Here is a 13,776-nt window from a genome sequence, read left to right as displayed (position 1 = left end):
GGGTATTTTTTTGTATATTATCTCCATGCAGGTATGTTAAAATGTGAGAAAATATCAGATTAGCAGCATTAAAAATGTTTTTATTTCATAGTTTTCACACAGTATATCAGTAAATACATGTTTCTTTGGTTCTAAAAGTAAATGCATGGTGTCCAGCTGAGTGGACATTTTTGTAACTCCATAAAAAAAAGGCTAACAAAAAATCAGCAGAATTATTATTTTTATGCCTAAAGAGGGATAAAAACACTCAGGAAAAAAAATCATGATTAAGGTTCTCATAATTCATGCACGAAAGGGTTAAATTATGAAAATATTTACATTTACAAACTATCCTGTAACAATAAAATGTGAATAACCTGAACAAATATGAACAACCTGAAATGTCTAAAGAAAATTAAGCACAATTTTAACAATTTTCTAACTGTTTCTAAGTTTTTAGTGTCCTTGTAGAGCTGATCCATAATCAACATATAAAAATGATAAGTTGAAAGCATAATATTGTTAAAATTGCACTTAGTTTTCTTAAGAAATTTCAGTTTTTTCAGGTTATTCACATCTTTTTTGTTTGGATAGTTTATAAAATTAAGTATTTTCATAATTGAATGGGGGTTTTTTGTACTAAAACAAAGACAAAAGTTTGGAGTTGTCATTATTTATAGGTTATTATGTTATTATTTTACTGGTCTGGCCCACTGGAGATCAAATCAGGCTGAATGTGGCCCCTGAAAGAAAATGAGTTTGAGACGCCTGCTTAAATATGTTGTAGCTGTTGGTGTGTTTCATCTGAATGTGGACATGTACTTGGAAAAAACAAAGTGTGTGTGTGTTGATGGTAGTGACTCATGTCAGTGTGGTACATTTGTATGGTTTTTCTTTTACACACTTGCAACAACAGTTCACCAGCAAAAGAAATGAAATGTTGGTTCCTTTGTGAAGCAGCTTTTCGTGCATTTCCACACTAGTTTACTGGTGTGATGGCCCACTGCAGCAGCAGCAGCACCAGTGTTTGAATGCATGAAGGATAACATTAATTGAATTTTGAGGAGGGTGAATCATTTGAGCTTCACTGCGGTCGGTGCTCCGCTGCTTTGTAGGGCAGCACAAATAGAACTAATTGAGTTTCTATAAAAGGGCCATTAGATGTCCTGAGATAATGCAGATGCTGTGCGAACAGGGCTAAAAATTATGTCTGAAGATACCCTGTGCATTCGCCTGAACCATTAGCACATCCTGTAAAGAGGCCACAACGATTACTTCTGTTACCTAAGTGATAATCTCACCCCAGAATACACACTTTTTCAACGGCAAACACACTAAACATACTGATTATTTAGTAATGCATAAACACAAAAAACAACCTAAAGAGCTAAGTTAATGGTGATAAATAAGATAAATAGACATTGGGTGGAGATAATTGGACACTTTCATGACCTACTAAAGCATCATTGTATAGAAAATCCTCTTACATTCATTTTTATTAACTTATTTTTCACTCGATAGCTTATATAATTACTTCAGAATTTACTTTGTAATTCATAGAAGACATTGGTGATTACAGTGAAATAGTGGGCAGACTGTAAGATTAACCCTTTATCGGGCAAGTAACTATTTTTGGTCATTTCCGCAAACATTAAATACGGGGCCAATCCCGTGCCTCAGTGAGGTGAAGGATAGTTCATTAATGTAAATGTTTTTGTAATTTAGTGTTGTTTTTTTGCACTAACACAAAGAGAAAAATTTGGAGTCATTATTTATAAGTGTAGTGGCTTTACCTTTAGCCACTACTATGGTGTGGAACAGTGGCGGCTGCTCGTCTTTCAGACAGGGGAAGCACATTGTCGGCTTACATAAAAAAAATAGTCAAGTTACTTAAACAAATTCGTCCCTCCATTTCTTTTTAAGAAAAGGGTCAGTGACCGTATCGTACCAACTAAACAAGAAAACGCTGAAATTATGTTAAATTAAAACGAGGAAGTACAATGAGTGTGTTTTATTTACAGTGCAAGAAATGAACAAGTAATTTCGTAGTGGTTTCTCTGATTTCACAGCAGAATGTGCGACGGTATTAAACTGAACTCTGTCAGTGAAGGAGTAGATCTGAAAATAGCTGTCAATCAAACGGGATTCAGCCTTTCGACTGATCCTCCAATCAGTACATGGAAGCCTGGCGTCCAGCCTGGCCAAGCTCCGCCCACAGCTCCATTCACCCCCAGAGACGCCGGGCATCCGGGGGCGGGACAACATTGTGGCATTTATCCAATTACCGTCCAGTTTTGAGGCAATGAAGAAAACAGTTCCACTCAGTCCCATTGAAGTGCATGGACGCTGAGCGTCTACGGACAAATGCACTGAGCAGAGATGGAATGAGAAAACAGAGGCACGGGAATGGAGGAGAAGTAAACAACATCCAGTCTGTTGGTTTGTGATAAAGCTGATTCTGAACGAACTCGTCTGTGAGATGAACGTGTTCTAACACATTTGTAGTCAATTAATTGTCAACACAACCGAACATATTTAACCATTTAATTTTCGTAATTTTAGGGGAAGCCGAGCTTCCCTTGCAGTCTGTGAGAAATCGCCACTGGTGTGGAAGGGTTCAACCTGTTGTATTTTTTGGCGCGTGCATGAATGAATGTCCGGCTGGTTTTCTTTGTCTTTGGATATGCCGATCCACTTATTCACTGATATCAAGTCCAAGTGTTCATGAGAGGTCACAATCGTTGTTCCGTGTACTTTCTACAAATAAGCAAAATAGGCTCCTTAACCTAAGAAAAACACTGAAAACGCCGATCAACTTAATTTACTCTGCTCACAGTCAGAAAATTGTTTGGGGCTGTCCTCACACACACACCGCCCACCTCACAGCAGGTATATATAACCTTGCCACACCCATACCAACACCCATGATGAACTGAACATGTGGTGATCATCACAGCCACACCCACTAAAACAGTTATTAAATTAAGGTCAAAATAAAAACGAGGAATAAACAAACAAAAATGTATTTTAGCTCCAACAATAAGCTATTATGCTGTTATTTTACTTGAGATCCCAACTGGGCTGTATGTGACCCCTGAACTAGTTCAACACCTTTGACTAGTTAAATATGAATGATTTTTGTCCGTTTATGACCTTATAACAGTTGTTTAATTGCATGTGTTTACTTTTTAGCAAGTGCTGCTCGGGTGTTTTATGGCAAAAGGAGGAAGACCGTTGTCATGCCAACCGATGAGGAGGTAGATGGCGATGTCCAATAAAAGACTAAGGCTGAAATTTTGAATTTCAGATTATTTCAATAAGTGCCCTATAAAGGGTTAATAGAGATTTATCACAACCGACCATTCTGCTGAATTTAAGACGATACCAGCAGCACAGTGACAGTTGTGCTGTGTCAGAATGAGGGAGTGGGAAAACAAACATAAAAGTGCAGAGGGTCATAAAATATGATCCAGTCCTGATTTCAGAGAGGACTAGAATCACCTGAGTGTAACCCACACATATTTCACCTTCCAGAGGAGTTTACTAGGTTTTGTAAGTTACTCATTTATTTACATGTGCAGCACTTACAAAGCATTGGATGGTGATGGTCTGGTCTCTGAGAGTGAAAGGTCATCTGGAGGTCACTGAGGCTTTTACAGCACTGGAAAAACACTTTCACACCCTTAACATTTTACACAATCTCAAATATTATCATAAAATATTTACAGATTTAAAAAAAAATGTTTTGTGTTTCAAAAGGTGTGGCTGCACCAGACAGACAAGGCCTGTACAAAAATAAGAAAAACTCATTATTGGGTTAAAATGTTTTCTTAAAATAAGAAAATATCATCTAAGGATTATAGAATGATACAATTCATATTTTAAGCAGAATATATTGTACTTGTTTTAAGTCTTCATAGTAACATTTTTTTTTAAATCTATGGTATAAATAGATATGGTCTTGTGAAAATGTAATGACTCAATAGACATGTACAGACAAAACTGTATAAAAGAAGTAAAAATTCCTTGAGGGCAAACAGTTACTGTGTCCGCCATACTAATCCCCCAACAATGTAGCTAGTCTTGTTATAAATATTGTTTAAAATTAGTTGTAATACCTAAGTGGGGTAGCTCAAGATGAAAATTCTTGGAAGAAGTCAAATAATCTTAACAAGACTGAGTCTCAATAAGTAAATAAATCTAAAAACTTATCTTTCAAGATAAATATTCCAAATTCAATTCAGTTTATCTTGGTCACATTCCTTTTTTGCAGTGTACAAATACAAGTTGTTGTTTTTTTTGTTAATTGTTTAACAAGAAAAATGAACCAAACTGAATTCTTGACAGTTTCAGCATCATGCTCTGAATGCATTTCATGGTCTTACTGAAACATCCAGTTTTGACTGGTTTACACATGCAGAAGGGAGCATGTGGGTTTGGAGAATGGAACAATACTTGACAGAGTTCAGTGGTTTACAAGTGATTCTTAAAGGGTATCTGTAGGGAATTTTCATTGATAGCTATTTCAGAAGATCATGTATAATACTAGCAGTTCCATCTGGTAACTTACATCAAAGCCTGTTGTCAAGTACATGCGAGTACTAAGTCGCTGCTTCATCAGTCAGTCATGGTCAGTGACATGTTTCCTCCTTGTGACGTAGACTTGTTGTTTTGTCTGATTACCTGGACTTTGATGGACTGGTCACTAACCCCAGGCAGCAGACACCAGTCTAAGATGACACATTATTGGATCAAAAAAGTAACCATTTACACCCATTTCCTTAAAATTGCCAGCCATAGTTAGCTTCCTGAACACATATTTTCCACTCAATCTTGCTCACTGACTGCTGCGTGTTTACTTGCACTCGATCACCCAGAATCAGCAGCTGGCAACGGCTGCTCCCCATAGGTTCTGCCCCCGCCTGTAATTCATGGAATAGAATAGAATAGAATAGAATAGAATAGAATAGAATAGAATAGAATAGAATGTCTTTATTGTCATTATGCAGGTACAACGAAATTGAAAAATGCAATCGTCCTAGGTGCTATATAAAGTATTAATAATGTATATTAAAGAGTATAAAAAAGAAAAGAAAAACCCTGACAGTATAAATATCTAAAAAAATTAAAAAAAAAAGAAGCAGCATAAAAACGTGTCACTGGAAGTATAAAAGACACATAAAACACCATCATATACCCTGGACAACATTCAGCATTCCACACGATTAATTAAAGTCCAGCAGTGTTCAGTGCAGCCATGGCCCTGGGATAAAAACTGTTCTATAGACTGTTTGTGTTGGCCTTTAGTGTCTGGACACGTCTGCCAGAGGGTAAAAGTTCAAAAAGTGGAAAAGCAGGGTGGGTCGCATCCCTGATACTACTCCACTGAGACAGTGGGAACTGTAGAGTTCCTCCAGGAAAGGAAGGGGGGGCAGCCGGTGGTCTTCTGGGCCGTGGTGATGACCCTTTGGAGCTCCTTCCTGTTCGCTGCCGTACAGCTCCAAGACCACACGCAGATGCAGTACGTCAGGATGCTTTCTATGGCGCATCGGTAAAAAGACACCAGCAGTACCAAGTGAAAACTCTAATAAAAAAACCTGAATTATTAAAAAAAAAAAAAAAAGACATGAGCTGTTTGTCTCCCAGAAACTGCTCGTGTCTTTTTACTGATGTGCCATAGAACCACACTGGAAAAAGGTCCAGTGTGGTGCATTTATGGTGATTTTTTACTGAATTTGCACCTCTCTTGCTTATAAATAAGAAGCATGGAAGGGTTTTTGTGTTTCAGTCAGTGGGGTGAGACTGTGGAACAGAGAACAGATTTAATAAAGAGTTAAACCAATGTCTAAGAATGAAACTATTTAAAAGGAGGTACAGGGATGAGGGAGGAGTTGGGTATCACTATAAATATACAGGGTGGGGAAGCAAAATTTACAATATTTTGAGGCAGGGATTGAAAGACAGTGTATGACCAGTTAGTTTATTGAAAGTCATGAGAATTTATTTGCCACAAGAAAATGTACATAATAGAAAATGTTTTTATTCTATGTGTCCTCCTTCTTTCTCAATAACTTCCTTCACACGCTTCCTGAAACTTGTGCAAGTGTTCCTCAAATATTCGGGTGAGAACTTCTCCCATTCTTCTTTAATAGTATCTTCCAGACTTTCTGGTAATAGTTTTGCTCATAGTCATTCTCTTCTTTCCATTATAAACAGTCTTTATGGACACTCCAACTATTTTTGAAATCTCCTTTGGTGTGACGAGTGCATTCAGCAAATCACACACTCTTTGACGTTTGCTTTCCTGATTACTCATATGGACAAAAGTTTCTGAAAAGGTATGGATAATAGTGTTAGGTATGATTATGACATTAATATATGTTTGGTTTCAAAACAATTGACGTTGTGCCTGCTGAGAAAAAACAACTAAATGTTCATTGTAAATTTTGCTTCCCCACCCTAATATACATATATATACGTGTGTGTGTGTGTGTGTGTATGTAGCTATATGTGTGTATGTGTGTGTATAGATCTGTGTATGAATCAACGTTATTATCGTTAACGAAAACTACCGAAATGATGAAAACTAGAATTGTAAAAACATTTTCGTTAACTGAAATAAATAAAAACTATAATTAAAATAAAAAAAACGACAACTAACTGAAACTGTAATGTGTGTTTACAAAATTAACTAAAACGTATCAAAATTATGGATAAAATTCCCTTCGTTTTTGTCTTTGTCAATGTCAGATTGATACGAAAGCGATTTGTTTCCCTCAAGAAATTTTAGCTAGCGGTACCATATGATATTTAACGGTCCGTCACTTCTCGTCACTTGTGGTTTCCAGTCGTCTTCTGGTCCCCACTCTACCTGGAAACATGGAGACTAAAGTTGGGAGAAAGCAGCAGAGTCCTGTCTGGGATTTATGTGAATATGACAGCGAAGAAGAGAAAAGGTATTAAAAAAAAACTAAACCAAAACTAAGCATTTAGAAAATGATGAAAACTAATATAAACTAGCAAACCTGCTCTAAAAACGAATTCAAACTAACTGAATTCGAGAAAAAAAAGTCAAAACTAAATAAAACTAAACTGTAATGAAAAATCCAAAACTATTATAACCTTGGTATGAATATTTACATATATGTGTTCTTCTATTATGTGTTTATATAAATCATATTATATTTGTTCATAATAATATAAAGCCAGAAACCAAATTATTTAATAATAAGTGTCGCTCATATTATAGTATATAATATAGATATGTTTGGACTAGGAAGGTTATTATTGTTATTAGTTATATAAGGAGAAGGGGTGGAGTTTATCAGTTACACTTCTTCTCACTCCTTTTCAAATATGTATTATATGTCTTATGTTTAAGTGTTTTGTTTATTTATTTTCTTCTGTTTTGACATTCATATTCAAAATAAATACATCAATCAATCAATCAAAGTATAATTAATGTCATAAGCATGACCAGTACAGGTTCACTTTAATGCAATATACTGTATCACTAATGCATGGGGTGTCCAAAAACTTTTTTCCACCACTACATTCTAAACCAACACAAACACAAACTAACAAAACACATATTTTTGCGTGATTACACACTAATAAAAGCATAATTATAAATATTGTAGCACATTTCTGCAATTAAATCCTCTAAAATCTTACACACTTGACCTTTAATTTGCTTTCTGCTAATATGAAAGCTGCAAATGTTTTCCATCTATTTTTTTTTATATTTTCTCAAATTCTGTCTCTCCGTTTGGTTTGTGCTTTCACTTTATGTGTTTGTCATCAAGCAATTTAGTTTTTTTCTTGGATCTCAATTAGGGATGTCCGATATTGGCTTTTTTGCCAAAAACCGATATGCCGATATTGTCCAACGCTTAATTTCCGATTCCAATATCTACTGATACCGCTGCCGATATATGTGGGATATTAAACTGATTTTAGGTAACATCACATATCTCCTGTCATGGAATTAACACATCATGCCTAATTTTATTGTGATGCCCTATTGGATGCATTCTCAAATGCAACAAGGCTTTTAAAATGTAAACACTGTCTGTGCAAAGAATGCATACTTCAACTTAAGTTGTGGAAAAAATGCCATATTTATTTATTTTCTCTCCCTCCCTCCATGAGTCTATTACAGTGTGGCAACTCTACTGTACAAGTTTAAAAACTGCACATTTTTTTCAGCTACAAACAATGCTTCATTTACGCGTCAGTAAATGCAGGTGAAATCAAGGTATTATTTTATCGGTTTTAATGATAGGCAAAAAAAACCGATATTCACCGATATTACATTTTTATGCCAATATCGGGCCGATAATATCGATGGGCCAATTTTATCGGACATCCCTAATCTCAATTTAGCCATAACAGGAGGACAGTTCTCTTTTGTTAATGTTTTTTTATATTTATTAGTAGCTTAGTCACATTTGCTTGTTACTTATTTTGGTGTCTCTTGCTCATAATTCCTCTAAAACCACCTGGATCTACACAGAAATATTAAACCTGCTTTTGTTTTCATGTTGATTATATTGTATAATCCCTCAGTGCTGCTGACTTTATTGCTTTGCTAAAAAAAATAAAAAATAAACCGACAGTGATGTGGAGTGACGTCTTCTGATATCCAAATATTTTCACAGGCTTGCAGCGAAGGTGTCAATGTCTAAAACAGATCTGTGCAATTTCACACCGGTGTTAACTGATGACATGAGGAAGGAGAGGTCCAGTTTCTGAGTGAAATCATTTTTTCCTTTTTGCCCTACGTTCAGATCGTATCTCCACTGTTTTGTCAATCACAGTTTCCAGGCTCACAACCACTCAACGGCTTTAACAGATTTCTCCGTCTGAGGTCACAGATGTCTTTAATAGGCTATTGTTCGCAGAGGGGGGGGTGACTTCTTTCGGAAGACGTTGGACAGCGGCCACACTGGAGCAGGAAACCTTTAGGTGAAGAAACCATCTGTCTGCAAGTGGCGTGCCGTCTCCCATCTCCCATCTGCCACTGCACCGATCAGTCCAAAACAGGCCTTAACCACTGGTGTTATTGTAGAAACAAAAGATGAAAGCGTAAAAGCAGACCCGCACTGACAGGGAAAGGATGGCAAAAGAAACTGTTGTACAAGTTTCAAAGCAGACACTTGGTTTTTTTAACTAATGCTGCGTTCCAGGCTGTTTTTTGAGCCTGTAAGTCACGACTTCAAACCACGACCAAGGTTAGTTAAATTGAGAGACAAAAAAATTCAGGTACTTAATTTCGGTGCAAAAAAATATTCAATGCTAGAAATTCAATGGCTTTTATAATTCAAAATCTGATGAGACAGATTTACTTCCATAGCATTAGATCTGATTATTACAACACTGGGTTACAAAAAAAATGTTTTTTGCAAGTTGTCTAGGTTTTTCCAACTGAATTAGGACCATTTTGCACCACTAAATCCAAACATGACATCTGTTTTTCTCAATCAGGTCAGGGTTTTTTTGCTAATTTGATTTGGAAAAATTTGATCTTCTCACAAAATTGATTACATTTTTGGGACTTTATCAGTTGATTTTTTATATAGTTCTCACCCAAAATAGGTTTTAAGAGAAAAAAAATCATTTTCTAACAGGATGTATTTATTATTTATTATGTATTCACCGCAGATGTAGCAGAATACGTCAGGCTTATTTTTGCAAGATCTTCTAGTCGAAGCCATTTCATTCACCTGTAATATTAAAAAAAAGACATTAATCATAAATTGGCAAAAGTAAAATCTTCAGAACTCGTTTATTGCAAGAAATATGAAAGAATTTTGTATCATATGATGTGAAAATGCCCATAAATGGAAGCAAAACTGTTAAAAAGCCAATATGTAGCATAGTTCAGAAAGTTGACCTGATTGAGCAAAATTAATGTGATTTTTGGATTCAGCACACCAAAATTACCCTAAATCAGCTCAAAAAACTTCAACAATAAATTTGTTGTTGACCAGTGTAATTATTCGATTACTCCGTTATCAGACTTTTATGGTCATGTAAACAGGCTCAGTGTCTTCTGCTCACGTTTAACTACGTAACTTCTGTTTTCTATGATTTTAATTGTTTTTATACATGCACAGATGTAAAAGAACGAAATAAACCAGATTAACTTGACATCAGAGTAGTAGATTTAGACTAACTTTACTAATCCACAAGGGAAATGACATGGTCACAATAGCTCAGTTGTGTACAAAAACACTCTTGAGAAAAAAAAAAAAAAAGAAAATTGGGGAGAAATCCAGGTGTGTTAATCCAATTTCACATAATCAGATTACTGCCATCATCGGATAAATCCTATCAGATCATTCTGTTTACACGATCACTTTAATAACACTGGTCAACAACAAATTTATTGTTGAAGTTTTTTGAGCTGATTTAGGATCATTTTGGTGTGCTGAATCCAAAAATCACATTAATTTTCCTCAATCAGGTCAACTTTCTGAACTATGCTACATATTGGCTTTTTAACATTTTTGCTTACATTTATGGGCATTTTCACATCATATGATACAAAATTCTTTCATATTTCTTGCAATAAACAAGTTCTGAAGATTTTACTTTTACCAATTTATGATGAATGTTTTTTTTAATATTACAGGTGAATGAAATGGCTTCGACTAGAAGATCTTGCAAAAATAAGCCTAATGTATTCTGCTACATCTGCGGTGAATACATAATAAATAATAAATACATCCTGTTAGAAAATGATTTTTTTTTTCTCTTAAAACCTATTTTGGGTGAGAACTATATAAAAAATCAACTGATAAAGTCACAAAAATGTAATCAATTTTGTGAGAAGATCGAATTTTTCCAAATCAAATTAGCAAAAAAAACCTGACCTGATTGAGAAAAACAGATGTCATTTTTGGATTTAGCGGTGCAAAATGGTCCTAATTCAGCTGAAAAAACCTAGACAACTTGCAAAAAACATTTTTTTGTAACCCAGTGTTATTATAATTATTCAATTACTCCCAGTTATCAGACTTTTATGGTCATGTAAACAGGCTCAGTGTCTTCTGCTCACCTTTAACTACATAACTTCTAACTAAATATGTGCTATTATTTTATGTAGGTATTTTAAAGTTTAATTTTAGATGTATATTTTACTGATTTTAAATTAGCCTTAGTTTTAGTCGTTTTTAATGTATTCATTTATTTATTAGTTATTTATTTTATTCATATGGCAAATACGGGTCCTCAGAAACCAGTTTCGTTCTCTTCTTTGTGGTGGAATGACAAATAAAACTCCTTTGAATCCTTTGAATAACTTCTGTTTTCTATGATTTTAATTGTTTTTATACATGCGCAGACGTAAAAGAACGAAATAAACCAGATTAACTTGACATCAGAGTAGTAGATTTAGACTAACTTTATTGATCCACAAGGGAAATGACATGGTCACAATAGTTCAGCTGTGTACAAAAACACGCTTGAAAAAAAAAAAAAAAAAAACTTGCAAAAAAAAAAAAAACATTGGGGAGAAATCCAGGTGTGTTAATCCAATTTCACATAATCAGATTACTGCCGTTATCGGATAAATCCTATCAGATTATCCTGTGTACATGATCACTTTAATAACACTGGTCAACAACAAATTTATTGTTGAAGTTTTTTGAGCTGATTTAGGATCATTTTGGTGTGCTGAATCCAAAAATCACGTTAATTTTGCTCAATCAAAACTTCAACTTTCTGAACTATGCTACATATTGGCTTTTTAACATTTTTGCTTACATTTATGGGCATTTTCACATCATATGATACAAAATTCTTTCATATTTCTTGCAATAAACGAGTTCTGAAGATTTTACTTCTGCCAATTTATGATGAATGTTTTTTTTAATATTACAGGTGAATGAAATGGCTTCGACTAGAAGATCTTGCAAAAATAAGCCTGATGTATTCTGCTACATCTGCGGTGAATACATAATAAATACATCCTGTTAGAAAATGATTTTTTTTCTCTTAAAACCTATTTTGGGTGAGAACTATATAAAAAATCAACTGATAAATTCACAAAAATGTAATCAATTTTGTGAGAAGATCACATTTTTCAAAATCAAATTCGCAAAAAAACCCTGACCTGATTGAGAAAAAACAGATGTCATTTTTGGATTTAGTGGTGCAAAATGGTTCTAATTCAGTTGAAAAAACCTAGACAACTTGCAAAAAACATTTTTTTGTAACCCAGTGTAATCTGACAACTCCAGGAAATCGGATCATAATCGGAGTGTAGTCATTGTATTAATGTGTCGACACAAACAGACAGTTTACATGTAGTCGTCTGCGATCGTAGATTAATTCACCAACTGTAAAAGAGTGACACCAAATCTTCCATGTGTGAATATCTGCCAACTTTTATTATCACTTTATTCATGAGTTTTGTACATGTAGTTTGGTCACAAGTCAACATCTTGCGGTGAAAGTTAATTGAAAAAGTTTTAAAACCATTTTAAAGCAAGAAATCAATTGTAACCGAATCTCCTCAAACCTATTTGACAATAACCTTAATGTGTTCCATTTTCATTCCCTGTATTTTAACTCTCCCATAAAGTCTGATTAGATAAAAGGCGGTGCACATTACATGAACGTAAAAAAAAAAAAAAAACACAGATGACAACAGGGTGAAAAAACTGAATATAACGTCCATATTTCTGGTTACAGTTCAGCTGCCCTTTTTCATGAAATGCAGGGAACGGTTTTATTCTAGCTTTAATCTTAGAGTTACTCCGTTAACCAGATCAAATTGTTTGCAAATGTTTTTAGTTTACTTCTTAAAACAACAACATCAAAAAAAAAAAAAAAAAAAGACCATATTCATCTTGTACCGATTTAAAAATGGCTACAAACTATTTGGACCTTCTCACAGAGAAGACAATAAATGTCATTTTCAATAAATTAACATCACAAAACACTGTTCACATTCTTTTACATTAATTCTTTACAGTCATTGTGTGCAGGCTCAAAACAATACTAGAAAAAAAAAAACACATTACTAACAGCCCAGGAGTGGTTTTGGAAAAGTGCAACAAAAGAGTTTGTCTACGTATGAAGTTGTACTGTGTGTTCTGGTCGATATATACAGCTGGTTCTGGGAGTGATGAAAAGGTCTTAATGCGAGGGTGTCGAACTCGTTTTAGTTCAGGGGTCACATTCAGCCTAATATGATATAAAGTGGGCCGGACCAGTAAAATAATATAAATAATAGGATAAGAACTTAGAAATAATATCAACTCCAAAGTTTTCTCTATGTTTTAGAGTGAAAAAGTAATTAAAATGTTTACATCTACGAACCGTACTTGAACGTAACATGAACAAATATGAACAACCTGAAAATTCTCAAGAAAAATGAGTGTAATTTTAACAATATTACACCTCAGTTTATCATATATACATGTGCATCACAACTTACAGATCACAGTGGATCTACAAATACACGTAACATTAAATAACAGGCAGAATATTATTAAAATACTACATACTTCTCTACAGACATTTCAGGTTGTTCATATTTTTTGTCTGTAAATGTAAACATTGTGTAATTTCACTTTTGACATTAAAACAAAAAGAAAAAAATGAGCTTTTTTTCCCATAAATTATAGGTTATTATGATAGTATTTTACTAGTCAGACCCACTTTAGATTGAACATCCTTGACTGTTAATGTCTTTGGTGTAATTTTTACATTTCATAAATTCACCCCAGGGGCCGGACTGGACCCTTTGGCGGGCTGGATTTGGTCCCCGGGCCACGTGTTTGACAC

Source organism: Sphaeramia orbicularis, chromosome 12, assembly GCF_902148855.1.
Source record: "Sphaeramia orbicularis chromosome 12, fSphaOr1.1, whole genome shotgun sequence".
Taxonomy (NCBI): Eukaryota; Metazoa; Chordata; class Actinopteri; order Kurtiformes; family Apogonidae; genus Sphaeramia; species Sphaeramia orbicularis.
Note: the sequence above shows the minus strand (reverse complement) of the source record.